Below are 4,741 nucleotides of genomic sequence, written 5' to 3' on the forward strand. Positions count from 1 at the left end.
CTCTCGATCCCACCTTCGTCGCCAATGTTAGATCTCGGCAACGAGAGAACAGACTGCGGACACGAAGTGACTTAACAGCTCTTTATTAATAGTAGTAGTGATCCAGCTTGCTCTGTGGCCGGAGGGTTCCCCTTTTATAGTACTCGGGTACGCCTCTCGACCAATCAGAGCGATACCTGTTTCCCGCTGTAGCAGCGGACCAGAGAGGAGACTTCCTCGGATATATGTTAATATCTAACAAAGGTGTTTTTCGATTCCCCCCTCCCCCCCAAAAAAAGTAATTCAGCTTTGCCATTTCTGCCAGTTTTATCAGTTTTAAAATCCAATCTTCCACTGTGGGTGTTTCATTATTCTTCTACATTTCTAAATTCTCAATGGGTTGGACTCAGAAAACACAGAGCAACGTGGTTATGTGCATCCTATCGGAACGGAAATACTTAGAAATTGGTTAATTTGGGAATGTGAGCATTGGCATCAAAATTTTCTGTTAAAGTCCACGAATTGCGATCTGACATTAGCAGGCAAATTTGGTTGTTTTAGTGAGTTGTAAGGCTTGGAAAAGATTTGGCAAAATGGCAAGATTGTGTTCTGAATTCTGTCATAAGTTATCAATAGAAAATCAGCAGCCAAATGTTATTGCTATACACAGGACCTTAGGATAGTGAAGTGGGCTCAGGCAATTGATCTGCAGATATTTATTTTGTATTACTGAAATTTGGCTCCCAGGGAGAGGCACTTGGAGGATTTTCTGCTTCAGTTGCAAAAATAACTTGGACTCTCTTACATATTATGTATTTAGATGGGGGAAGGAACTTTCAGGGTTGGCTCAGAGCGAAGAGCGTTACATTTTGGGAATCGTGTTTAGAGTGGCAAGCTTTTATTTTTATTAGTTATTATACTTTTACCCAGGGGTGGGCTTCAAAAATTTCAGCAACGGGTTCTCTGCCCGGTTACTGGGTGGGCGTGGGAATGGTGGGCATGGCCTAGTTGGCCTTCTGCACCATGGGGGGGGGTTGCCTTCCCCAGGCTCCAGAGGCTTTCCTTGAGCCTCTGGGAGGGTGAAAACGGCCTCCTCCGCTCCGTTTCTGGCCTTCCGGAACTTCCAAGAGGCCTGTTTTTCCCCCTCCCGAGCCTCCGTACAGGCCCTGCACTCACCTCGCTCCAAAACGGGCCGCGTGGAGACTCCGGGGAGGGGGGGCAAGGGGGGATTTGGAGGTTCTCCGAATCAGCCATAACGTTAGCTATGGGTTCTCCCAAACCCCGGCAAACCTGTAGCAGCCCACCCCCTGCTTTTACCCCAAGGAATGGGAAGAGTTGTTTGTGAGGATTTTTTTTTCCTTCTCAAGCTTGGTAACTTGAATCACACTGGAGCTGAAGTCCACACACATCTAAGCCGCCAAAGTTGAGAACCATGTTCTAGGTATATGACTAGCACCAAACTAGAATATTTCAAAAAGTGGTTTGGTTCATGTTCACAATCAAGTCAATACATAAATGCTATTTTCTGTACTTTCTCAAGCAACAAAGCACTTTGAGAAAGCACCACCAATTGTCAGATGCTACCCAAATTCTAATTTTGGGGAAATAACCTTGTGTTGTCAAATTATGGTGTTCAAGAGTAGATATCTGCCACATATGAATTCACGCCAAGAGTGTTCAGGGTTTTTCAGTCTTGACAACTTTAATATCTCTGGACTTCAAGTCCCGTTATACCACAGCCAGCATGTTGACTGGGGGATTCTGGGAACTGAAGTCCACAAATCTTAAAAGTTGCTAAGGCTGAGAAACACTGGTTTGGACCACTGATAGTAAATGCAAAATTCCATTGACTCTTTAGGGAAGGCTAAAGAGATAGATAGCTGTTTGTCATTGATGGTCAGATCATCTCTGATCAGTACATTATATGAGGGCCCCACTTATTTTTAGATATCACACTGAAGCAGTGGTGGGTTTCAAAAAATTTTAGAACCTCTTCTGTGGGTGTGGCCTGCTTTGTGAGAGTGGCTTGCCAGCCATGTGACCAGGTGGGAGTGGCTTGGCAGTCTTGTGACTGAGTGGGTGTAGCCAACTTGTAAAATGTGAAACTCACTTAACAATGTTCTTGCTTAGCAACCAAAATGTTGGCTCAGAAACTCTGGCATTTGAAGCACGCAAGTCTTAAAGCTGTCAAGTTACAAGACCCTTGCACCCCTTACCCCTTTAGAAAAAAACCTCAGGGGTGTTCAAACTTGACAGCTTTAAGACTTGTGGACTTCAACTCCCAGAATTCGTCCTCTCGCTCTTCATCTTGATGATGTGCGGACTGGGGGGGGGGACGGAACTGGAACCGGTTCTAAACGGCACTGGAGATTTATGGAACCTTTTCTATAGAAGAGGTTAGAACTGGCAGGAACCCACCCCTGCACTGAAGGCTACGTTCAGAGACAGAGGTAAGAGAAAAATTGAAAACCAAAGTAATGAAAATACAGGTAGTAGTATTATTTCCAGTTCATTGCCATGCAATTCCCCTTTTCTGCCATATTAAAATTCTGTTTTGGAAAGGATGATAGATCTCCAATACTTAATGTACATGACAACAAACTGGAGTCTCAGGATAGATAACTTAGGCCCATGACGGCAAGCAGAGCCATCTATGCGGGCACGCGAGCCGCCACCCCAGCTCAGCCTCCCACCAGCCAACTGGATTTTGGGTCTCTGCCACTCATGCACAGGGAGCAGGGTGCATGTGGGAGATGCGTGTGTGGCGGGGAGGCAGGGGGTTGCTACACATGCACAGGGGTCGCATGCATAGGCGGGCGAACATGGGGGGTGGTCACATGTGCAGGGGGATGGGGTGCCTGCAGGGGGGTGGTCATGCACTCATGCATGGGGGTGTGGCACATGGGCAGCCATGCACACATTGCATTATGGGTGCACAGGCACGTTTTCGGCATGCGGTGACTAAAATGTTACCCATCATTGACTTAGGCAATGAATGATTTAGAAGCATGCTTCCAATATTTCATTTTAAGCAGCTAATCCAAGAAGAGAAATTGCTTTACATTCTTTGCTGAAACCTATAATTATACCAGCAATTATGCTTCTCCACAACAAAGTTTGCCGTTACTCCTTCCATGTATTTTATGCAATCAATTTGTAGAACTGACTAAAGCTGATGCTGCAGTAACATTTCCAAAACACCATGATAGATCTGAAATCGCTTTGATCTCATATCAACAAATAACAAGCATAATTATAGGTTCTGGGTTAATTATCCCTGTTCCACCCACTCAGATGAATTCTGGCTATTTACTCCCAAAGTCAATACGGACATATGTTTTCATTGTACCTACCTTCCATGAACTCTGTTTTGGCTGGTATTTAAGTTTCGTAGCCTGAAGTGGGATGAAGTTGGGGATGATGAGGACGATAAAATCTGGGTACCAAACATTACATGAAACCTGCTTGAACTAGAAAACATTTACATATGTTACTGGATAAATGCCACAAGCAACTTGAGCTGAAACTTTGAAAAAGTTCTAATTGTTGTTTCTTGCCCCCCCCAAAAAAACCTAACACAGGGGTGTCAAATTCGAGGCATCACATTGTCACCATGTGACATACCGCGACTTCCCTCCTTTTGCTAAACTGGGGGTGGGCATGGCCAGTGCATGATGCAGGGGTGGGATTCAGCTGGTTCGAACTGGTTCGGGCGAACCGAATGCTAATTTTACAATTAGTTTGCCGAAACGGTAGTTGCAAGGACTGGCTGGCCCTGCACACCCTCCCCTCCTAGGAGTCTCAATGCAGCCTGTTTTGGATGCCAGCTAAGTGCAGGGGGCCTGCAGGGGCTTCCTGGAATTTCTGGAAATCTGGAAACAAGCCCATTTCCAGCCTCCGGAGGGCCTCTGGAGCACAGGGGAGGCCATTTCTGCCCTCCCGGAAGCTTGAAAAAAAGCTTCCGGAGCCTGGGGAGGACAAAAAGCCCTCACTCCCTGCCATGGTGCAGGAGTCCAAGTAGGTGATGCCCACCATGGCCATGCACAATCATCAACCGGGCAGAGAACCGATTGCTAAAAATTTTGAATCCCACCCCTGGGATGCATCTGTGGTGCATCCAGCCTACGGACTGTGAGTTTAACACCCCTGCCCTAAGCTTTGAAGAATGTTAGCCAAACCCTGACAAGACAGAGTAGCCCTGGACTTGGGAGCTTCTGGAGGAAGATTTATTATATTTGATGTTAGGTGGGATGGGACTATCCCAGCTAGACCCTGTATGAAAACTAGGGATACTTCTAGACAAGAGGTTGGGTTCCTACCGGTTCGGCCTGGTTCGGCCAAGTAGGTAGTAACTCGGCTGTCCACTCACCCGAACCAGTTCTATTGTCAGCGGCACCATCTTTATTTTTGCTTCTGCGCATGCTCAGAACAATCTCCATTGCAGAAATGTAATTTCCCCCCCCCTTTTCTTACATTCTGGGCGTGCACAGACATTTTTAGGTGTAAACGCGCTTGCGCATGGAGCAAAATTATGTGCAGTAATGCTGGTAGCAACCCCCCCCCCATTCTAGAGTCACAACTTCTGCTCAAGAAGCAAATGGCAGACATGGCAGAGGACCTTTGCACAATTTTGTGTTGTGTGCTGGTTTTGCCCTTTCTTGGACCATGTGGCTCTACTCAGTTACTTATGCCCTGGTAGTAGAATGGATTATTGTAACACTTTATATAGGGCTGCTCTGGAAGAGTATCTGGAACCTTCAGC

This window comes from Natrix helvetica (genome assembly GCF_964273705.1).
Source record: "Natrix helvetica genome assembly, chromosome: 3".
NCBI lineage: Eukaryota > Metazoa > Chordata > Lepidosauria > Squamata > Natricidae > Natrix > Natrix helvetica.